Consider the following 10,238-nt stretch of genomic DNA (forward strand, 5'->3'; position numbering starts at 1 on the left):
ATGAACAAGAGTCTGCAGTACCATGGATAGGCACTAGGTGGCTCTCCATTGCCACGGCATACTACAGCACCAGTGAGGTCACTGCACACAGGCAGGTATTGATGGGGAGTACTGAGTAGAAACAGGCAAACTCTTCAGTCAGGTTACACACAAGCCCCAAAAGGACACACTCCCCAGAAAAGGCTTGTGAAATCTCCAGAATCTCTAGCAGCACTGAATTGAGAATGTCATTCCAGTACAAAACCAGACTATAATGTTGGGGAGGGATGGCTGATTTCAAATGCCCAAATCCCAACAGCAGATAACAAGACATACAAAGAAATAGGGAAATGTGGCCCCTTTAAAAGAAAAATTAGGGGTGCCTGGGTGGCTCAGTGGGTTAAAACCTCTGCCTTCGGCTCAGGTCATGATCTCGGGGTCCTGGGATCAAGCCCCGAATCTGGCTCTCTGTTCAGCAGGGAGCCTGCTTCCCTTCCTCTACCTCTGCCTGCCTCTCTGTCTACTTGTGATCTCTGTCTGTCAGATAAATAAACGAAATCTTTAAAAAAAAAAAAAAAGAAAGAAAAATTAAATTTTCTGAAACTGACCCTAAATAAATGGAGACTTACGAGCTACCAAAGAATTTGAAATTGCCATCATATATGCTCAATGAGGGGCACGTGGGTGGCTCAGTTGGTTGGGCCTCTGCCTTTGGCTCAGGTCATGATCTCAGGGTCCTGGGATCGAACCCCATATTGGGCTCTCTGCTCAGCAGGGAGCCTGCTTCACCCCCAACGCCCCCTTGCCTCTCTGCCTACTTGTGATCTCTCTCTCTGTCAAATAAATAAATAAAATATTTTTTAAAAATTTAAAAAATGCTCAACAAATGAAAAAAAGCATAGATAGACAACCAAACAAAATCAGGAAAATAATACATGAGCAAAATGAGAGTATCAATGATAAGAAAGAACTATGAAGAAGAACCAAACAGAACTTCTGAAAATGAAAACAATAATAATTGCACTGAAAAATTCACTATTCAATGTCAGACTTGACAAATCAGAAGAAAGGACCAGTGAACTAACTCAAAGACAGGACTTTAAAAGTTACTTAGGCAGAGGAGCAAACAGAAAAAATACTGAAAAAAGATGAAGAGAGCCTAAGTGACTTATGGGACACCAGAAAGCAGAACAACATATACATTATGGAAGTCTCAGCAGAAGAAGAAAGAGAGAAAGGAGCACAGAGCCTAACTGAAGAATAACTAATGGCCTTATATTCCCTCAATCTGAGACTAGAAATGGACATACAAATTCATGAAATTCAAAAAGCTCCAACTAAGATAAATCTGAAGGTAATTACTCCAAGGCATTTCATAATCAAACTGTCAAAATTCACCAAAAGAATCTTGAAAGCAGAAAGAGAAAAGTGACTTGTAATGTACAAGGGAGCTCCTATTAGATTATCAAAAGATTTATCAGCAGAAACATTGTGGGCTAGAAGGGAGTATGATGATATATTAAAAATACTGAAAGAAACAAGGGCCAACCAAGAATACAACATCCAGCAAAACTATCCTTCAAAAACAAAAGAGAAATTTAGATTTTTCCAGATAAAAGCTGAGGGTTTCTCATCACTAGACCTGCCCTATAAGAAATGCTGATGGGGGGCGCCTGGGTGGCTCAGTGGGTTAAGCCACTGCCTTCGGCTCAGGTCATGATCCCAGGGTCCTGGGATCGAGTCCCGCATCGGGCTCTCTGCTCAGTGGGGAGCCTGCTTCCTCCTCTCTCTCTCTGACTGCCTCTCTGCCTACTTGTGATCTCTCTCTGTCAAATAAATAAATAAATTCTAAAAAAAAAAAAAAAGAAATGCTGATGGGTTCTTTCCCTTGGAGCAGATGGCAGACGTCGTGGCTTGTGCAGCCCTGGCCAATATTAAGTATCAAGATCTTCAGGGTAAGGGGCGCCTGGGTGGCTCAGTGGGTTAAAGCCTTTCCCTTCAGTTCAGGTCATGATCCCAGGGTTCTGGGATAGAGTCCCTCTTTGGGCTTTCTGCCGTGTGGGGAGCCTGCTTCCTCCTCTCGCTCTGCCTGCCTCTCTGACTACTTGTAATCTCTGTCAAATGAATAAATAAAATCTTAAAAAAAAAAAAAAAAAGATCTTCAGGGTAAGGAAGAGGAACTGTTGAAATAGCCGGACAACAGGAAGGTAAAGTTATCACAGCTGCATGTCTCCAATGTGACAGGCAGAATGGCATCCAAGCTGTCCAAGATCCAAGTTGTTCACAAATCCATCATCTGTGCTCTCACCACATTAACTAGGAATCTAGTTTGTTTTTTTTTTTAAGATTTTGTTTATTTATTTGACAGACAGACATTACATGTAGGCAGAGAGGCAGTTATTAACTAGCTAACTAGTTCTAGTTAACTAGAATCTAGGAAAATTATACAAGGGCAAGTAGTAAAGCCCCTGGAAATGGGCCCAAGAAAACGTGTGCCATGTGCTGCTGGCTCAACAAACATGAGAAAAACCTGAAGATTAAGAAGTAGCAGTGGAAGAAAATTTTGTGCCCACTGTGGATGTATGCAGTCAGAGACTGAGCACAGCAGGTCCATAAACTGGCTGTGAATAAAAAGGAATGCTGAAGGGAGTCTTTCAAGTTGAAGTGAAAGGATGATAAACAGCAACCAAAACCATACAAAAAACTCCTGTAGTAAAAAAAATATATAAATATAAAAATACAAAATACACAACTCCTGTGGTAAAGGTAAATATATAAATGTGTAATTATGTAGTGTTATAATGTAGGGAATATATCACTTTCTAGTATAGAATTTTAAAAACAAATGCACAAAAAGTAATTATATATAAATATGTGCTAAAGGATATGATATAAAAAGAGGTAATTTGCATTTCATAACAAAGTGGGGGTACAGAGTTTATGTAAAGGGGCAGAGTTTTTTTTTTTTTTTAGATTTTATTTATTTATTTGACAGAGAGAAATCACAAGTAGATGGAGAGGCAGGCAGAGAGAGAGAGAGAGGGAAGCAGGCTCCCCGCTGAGCAGAGAGCCCGATGTGGGACTCGATCCCAGGACCCCAAGATCATGACCTGAGCCGAAGGCAGCGGCCTAACCCACTGAGCCACCCAGGCGCCCCAAGGGGCAGAGTTTTTATACGTAATTGAAGTTAAGCTGTTAATGGCTTAAAATATATTGTTACAACTGTAAGATGTTTTATGTAATTGCAATGATAACCACAAGGAAACTATAGAATATACACAGAGGGAAAATGAGAAGGGAATAAAAATATGTCATTACAAAAAAAATTAAAAATGAATGAAACATAAGATAAGGTAGTAGGAAGAAAAGAAGGACAAAGGAGCTATAAGATATACAGAAAACGATGAACAAATGGCAATAGTAAGTCCTTCCTTGTCAGCAATTACCTTATAGGTAAATGGATTTTAAATGTACCAACTGAAAGACACAGATTGGTTGAATGGATAAAAAACAAGATCCAATTAATATAATGTCTATAAGAGATTCATTTTATTTTATTTTATTTTTTTTTTTTTAAGATTTTATTTATTTATTTATTTGACAGAGAGAGAGATCACAAGTAGGCGGAGAGTCAGGCAGAGAGAGAGAGAGAGAAGCAGGCTCCTGCTGAGCAAAGAGCCCGATGCGGGGCTCGATCCCAGGACCCTGAGATCATGACCTGAGCCGAAGGCAGCGGCTTAATCCACTGAGCCACCCAGGCGCCCCAAGAGATTCATTTTAGATCTAAAGACACACATAGGTTAAAAGTGAAAGCGTGAAAAAGACATTTTATGCAAACAGGAACCTGAAAAGAGGAGAGGAGGTCATATTTAGTTAAAATAGACTTTAAGACAAAAAACTGTCACATGAGACAAAGAAGAACATTATATAATGATAACAGGGTCAATTCACCAGGAAGATACAACAATTATAAAATATGTACCTAATATTAGGGCTCCCAGATATAGGAAGTAAATACTGACAGAGCTGAAGGGAGAAAATAGACAGCATAACAGTAGTTGTAGGAGACTTCAATACTCTGCTTTCATTTATGGCTAGAATAACCAGACAGAAGAAAATAGAAGAACTGAACAACACTATATATAGACCAATTAAACTTAAGAGACATGTATAGAACACTTAACCCAACAGTATAATACATATTTTTCTGAAGTGCACATGGACATTCTCTAGGGTAGACCACAGATTAGGTCATAAAATAAATCTTTTTTTTAAAGATTTTATTTATTTATTTGACGGACAGAGATCACAAGTAGGCAGAGAAGCAGGCAGAGAGAGAGAGAGAGAGAGAGGGAGAGGGAAGCAGGCTCCCTGCTGAGCAGAGAGCCCATTGCAGGACTCGATTCCAGGACCCTGAGATCATGACCTGAGCTGAGGGCAGAGGCTTTAACCCACTGAGCCACCCAGGTGCCCATAAAATAAGTCTTAACAAATTTAAGAAGACTGAAATTACACAAAGTATCTTCTCTGACCACAATGCAATAAAACTAGAAAATAGTAAAAGAAGGAAAATCCACAAATATGTGGATTAAATTAAACAACACGCTCTTAACCAATGGGTTAAAGAAGAAATCACAAAGGAACTTAGAAAATATCTAGAGACAAAAGAAAACAAATACAATACACCAAAGCTTATGGGATGCAACAAAAGCAATACTAAGAGGAAATTTTACAGTGGTAAGTGCTTACATCAAAAGAGATCTCAAATCCATAATCTAACTTTATACCTTGAGGAGACAAAAAAAGAACAACTAAACCCCAACTTTGAAGGAAAGAAATAATGAAGATTAGAGCAGAGGTAAATGAAATAAAAGAACAGAAAAGCAATTTAAAAAAATCAACAAAATCAAGAGTTGGTGTGTTATGGACTGAATATATAAAAATATTATATATATATATATATATATATAATATTTTAATATATTTTTAATAGATAAAAAATCATGTATTAAAGCCCTAATCTGCAGTGTGATAGAATTTGGTGGTGGCCCTTGAGGGATAATTGGGTTTAGATGAAATCTTGAGGGTCAGAACCTCATGTTGGGATTAATGCCCATATAACAATCTCTATCTTCATGCACATGCACCAAGAAAAGGCTGTGTGACCACACAGCAAGAAGACAGCTATCTGCAAGCCAAGTAGAAGGTTCTCACCAGCACCTAACCATGCTGGCAGCCTGATCTCAGACTTTCTGCCTCCAGAACTGTGAGAAATAAATACCCTTTTTTAAGCCACCCAGTCTATGACATTTTATGGTAGCTTGAGCAGACTAAGACACTGTTTTTTGAAAAGATTGACAAAATTGACAATGCCCTAGTTAGACTAACAAAAAGAGGCAGAAGATTGAAATAACTAAAACTAGAATGGAAACAGTGCATATTGTAATTAATATCACAGAAATTAAAAGGATTATAAGAGACTACTATGAACAATTCTATAATAATAAATTGGATAACCTAGAAGAATTATATAAATTCCCAGAAATGTACAACCTACTAAGGCAGAAGCATAAAGAAATAAAAAATCTGAACAGACCTATAACTGGTAAGGAAATTGAAGTAGTAATCAAACATCTCCCAACCAGGACCAGATGACTCACTGAAAGATTATACCAAACATTTGAAGAATTAACACCTATCCTCCTCACAATCTTCCCAAGAATTGAAGAAGAAACACTTCCAAACTCATTCTGTAAAGCCAGTATTATTCTGATACCAAAACTAGATGAAGACATAAGAGAATAAAACTGTAGAAAAATATTCCTAATGAGTAACAATGTAAAAATTCTCAACAAAATACTAGTAAGCTGAACTAAACAGCACACTAAAAGGATTATATATCATGATCAAATGGGATTTGCACTTAGAATGCAAGGATGGTTCAACAATTAAAAAAATAAATCAATATAACACACCACATTAACAAATGTAGGACAAAGTCCACATGATTATCTCAGTTGATGCAGAAAAACACTTGACAAAATATAACACTTTCATTAAAAAAGCACTCAACAGACTAGGAATAGAAGCAAACTGCCTTAACATTAAATACATATATAAATGAAAACCCCACAGCTAACATTATACTCAACTCTGAAAGGCTGAAAGTTTTTCCTCTAAGATCAGAAATAAGGCAGATGCCTCCTTTGACCACTACTATTCAAAAGACTACTAGAATTCTTAGCCAGAGAGCAATTAGGCAAGAGAAAGAAATTAAAAAGCATCTAAATTGAAAAGGAAAAAAACAAAATTATCTCTATTCACAGATTATATGATCTTATACGTACTAAACCTTAAAGACTCAATACACACAAACTGCTACAATTAATAATTTTAGCAAAGTAGCAGGATACAAAATCAACATACAAAAATCAGTTAAATTTTATACACTACCAGTAATTAATCCAAAAAGGAAATAAAGAAGATAACCCCATTTAGTATAGCATCAAAATGGGTAAAATATTTAGGAATAAACATAACCAAGGAGGTGAAAGACTTATATTCTGAAATCTATAAAGCAGGGGTGCCTGGGGGCTCAGTGGGTTAAAGCCTCTGCCTTTGGCTTGGGTCATGATCCCAAGATCCTGGGATCGAGCCCCACATTGGACTATCTGCTCAGCAGGGAGCCTGCTTCCCTTGCTCTCTCTCTCTGCCTGCCTCTCTGCCTACTTGTGATCTCTGTCAAATAAATAAATAAAATCTTTAAAAAAAGAAAACTATAAAATATTGCTAAAAAAAAAAAGAGAGAGAGAAAACACAAATGAATGGAGATATCCTGTGCTTATGGATCGGGAGACTTAATATTGTCAAAATATGCATACTATCCAAAATGATGTAAAGATTCTGCACAATCCATATTGAACACCAATCCTTTCTTTTTTTTCAGAAGTAGAAGAAAAGGTCCTAAATTTATACAGAATCTTAAAATATCCCAAGTCTCCAAAACAATCTTGAAAAAGACGAACAAAATTGACAGCCTCAAAATTCCTGATTTCAAAACAAAATACAATGAAACATTAATTAAGATAGTGTGGTACTGATATAAAGGCAGATGTATAGACCAACAGAACAGAATAGAGCCCAGAAACAAACCTGTGCATATATACCCTAATAATTTTTGGCAAAGGTGCCAAGACTAGAAAATGGATAAAGGACAGTCTCTTCAACAAATACTATTGGGTTACCTGGATATCCACATGTAAAAAAAAAACAACAAAATTGGACTTTTACCTTACACCATATACATAGATTAAAATGGGTTAAAGACCTAAATTTAAGACCTAAAGCTATATAATTCCTAGAAGACAACAGGAAAAAAGCAAGACACTGGAGTTGGCAATGATTTCTTGAATATGATACCAAAAGTACAGTCAACAGAAACAAAAATAGACAAAGGGACTACAACAAACCTAGTAACTTTTTTTTTCAAACCTAATAACTTCTATATGTCAAAGGAAACAATCAGAATGAAGAGGCAGTAAGGCATTTGCAAATCAGATATCTGATAAAGGAGTTAATATCGAGACTACACAGAGAATTTCTATGACTCAATAAGAAAACAATTAGGCAAAATTAAAATTAGGATTAAAAATTAGGCAAAAGGGCACCTAGGTTTCTCAGTCAGTTAAGCAGTCGACTCTTGGTTTTGGCTCATGTCATGATCTCAGGGTCCTGGGATAGAGCCCCGCTCTGATAGAGTGTGTCAGCCTTCATGCTCAGTGGGAAGTCTGCTTGTGGATTCTCTCTCCCTCTCCCCCAGCTTGTGCTTGCGCTCTCTCTCTCAAAGAAATAAATAATCCTTTATTTATTTATTTATTTATAAAGATTTTATTCATTTATTTGACAGACAGAGATCACAAGTAGGCAGAGAGGCAGGCAGAGAGAGAGTGGGAAGCAGGCTCCCCACTGAGCAGAAAGCCGGATGCAGGGCTCGATCCCAGGACTCTGGGATCATGACCTGAGCCGAAGGCAGAGGCTTTATTTAACCCACTGAGCCACCCAGGCGTCCCAATATTCTATTTTTTTTTTTTTAAGATTTATTTATTTATTTATTTGATAGATGGAGATCACAGAGAAGCAGGCAGACAGAGAAGGAAGCAGGCTCCCTGCTGAGCAGAGAGCCCAATGCTGGGCTCGATCCCAGGACCCTGGGATCATGACCTGAGCTGAAGGCAGAGGCTTTAACCCACTGAACCGCCCAGGTGCCCCCCAATCTTCTATTTTTTTAAAATAAGATTTTTATTTACTTTTATTTGAGAAGACTGAGTAAGAGAGACACAAGCTGGGGAGAGGCAGAGGAAGAGGGACAAGCAGAGTTTCCACTGAGCCCCAATGTGAGGCTCATCCCAGGGCCTGGGATCATGACCTGAGCCAAAGGCCCAAAGGCAGATGCTTAACTGACTGAGCCACCTAAGTGACCCTAAATCTTTTAAAAAAAATTAAAAATAGGTAAAGGACTTTAATAGACTGTTCACCAAGGAAAATGTACAAATGGCCAACAAGCAATTGAAAAGCTGTTTAACATCACTAACTGTAAGAGAAATGCAAATCAAATCAATGAGCTATCACCTCACATCCATTAGGATGGCTACTATGAAAACAAGAAAATATGTGTTGGGGAGGACACAGAGAAATTGGAACCCTGTTGATGGGAAGGTAAAATAAGGCAGCTGCTCTGCGAAGTGGCATATAGGTTCAACATACTAAACGTTAAGAGTTGCCATGGACTCAGTAAACCTACTTCTAGGTATATACCCAAAATAACTCAAAGCAGGATCTCAATGAGATATTTGTACACCATGTTCACTGCAGCATTATTTACAGTAGACGAGAAGTGCAAGCAAACCAAATTCCACCAACAGATGAATGGGTAAAGAAAATGTGGTTCAGGGGTGCCTGGGTGGCTCATTTAGTTAAGTGACTGCTTTTAGCTCAGGTCGTGATCCTAGGATTCTGGGATCAAGCTCTGCATCAGACTCCCTGATCAGTGGGGAGCCTGCTTCTCCCTCTCTCACTCCCCTTGCTTGTACAGGCTTTCTGTCTCTTTCTCTCTGTCAAATGAATAAATACAATCTTAAAAAAGAAAAGAAAAGAAAACAATGGAGTAGTTTCAGTGTAGCAAGATTTAGTTCCAGAGATGTGTTACACAACAATGTGACTGTTGTACACACTACTTAACACTACTATACACTTAAAAATAATTAAGATGGTAAATTTAATGTTATATGGGTTTTTTTTTTTACAGTAAAAGATTTGATCTATTATTAACTTTTAGGCTTTCCTTTCCCTATGAATATAGACTTTCCTCCCAAATTGGGCCACATTTGTATGTATGATTTTATAACAGGCTTTTGCCCATTGACTACAGAATAAAAGCCCTTCCGAGTTATTCTCTATTCTTTTAGGTCATTTAGAAATATTGTCCAATATTCCAATATATGAATCTACCAGTTAATGGATTTCCTGTGGCTGGACACTAGATTTTATCCCTGCGAATAATACCGTGTGGCTAACTCATGTTATGCTTTTTAAATAGGGTTAATATCAGCTGTTTTCTCTCTCCTCTTCTAATTGGCTCTCAGCTCTTATACTCCTCCCTTTCTCATCTGTGATGAGATAACCAAGTTAGCTAAATCAGTTTACTTGTAATAAAACCTTGTTTGCAATTCTGTCATTTGCTCCCATTCTAGGTAAATAGCTGTTGCAGCAGCTGCTAAGGGAAGTGGTTTTTGCTTATTTGGGGGTATACTTTCAGTTTAGACCAGCTCTGCCAGAACTGGTTCTGATCTCAATGAATAAATCCAGATGGTGGCACATACTCTTGTGGTTGCTTTTTCCCCCATCCACTCCCTTCCCAGGGTCTTGAAACTCAGTCTACCTGGCCACCACCTCATTGGTACCTGTTTCTGATTTTCTTAAGTCCTGCTGCCCCTTAGCTAGGTCTAGGAGCTCAGGCCTTCTTGGACTCCTGATACTGGTATGCTTGCATACTGCTTGTTTCTACTTCATTAACTCCTTCGCTTTAGTTTCTCAGACTTTTAGGTAACCCAAAGCATGCACTTGTGCTTTTTGATGACTGTACTACTTAACCACCTTGGATCTAAGTTCACCACACTGTGTGTGTGTCTGTGTGCACACGCGCAAGCACATAAAATAGACTTCAATAATTAAAACGAAACTCCCAAGTCACATATTACTAA

The 10,238-nt window shown here is 38.0% G+C and overlaps 1 pseudogene; it reads left to right on the forward strand.

Annotated features, from left to right (window-relative positions):
- Positions 1-1,876: 1,876 nt before the first annotated feature.
- Positions 1,877-2,578, forward strand: LOC132016294 (large ribosomal subunit protein uL29-like; annotated as a pseudogene).
- Positions 2,579-10,238: the final 7,660 nt, after the last annotated feature.

The sequence above is a fragment of the Mustela nigripes genome, chromosome 4 (genome assembly GCF_022355385.1).
Source record: "Mustela nigripes isolate SB6536 chromosome 4, MUSNIG.SB6536, whole genome shotgun sequence".
In the NCBI taxonomy this organism is placed as follows: domain Eukaryota; kingdom Metazoa; phylum Chordata; class Mammalia; order Carnivora; family Mustelidae; genus Mustela; species Mustela nigripes.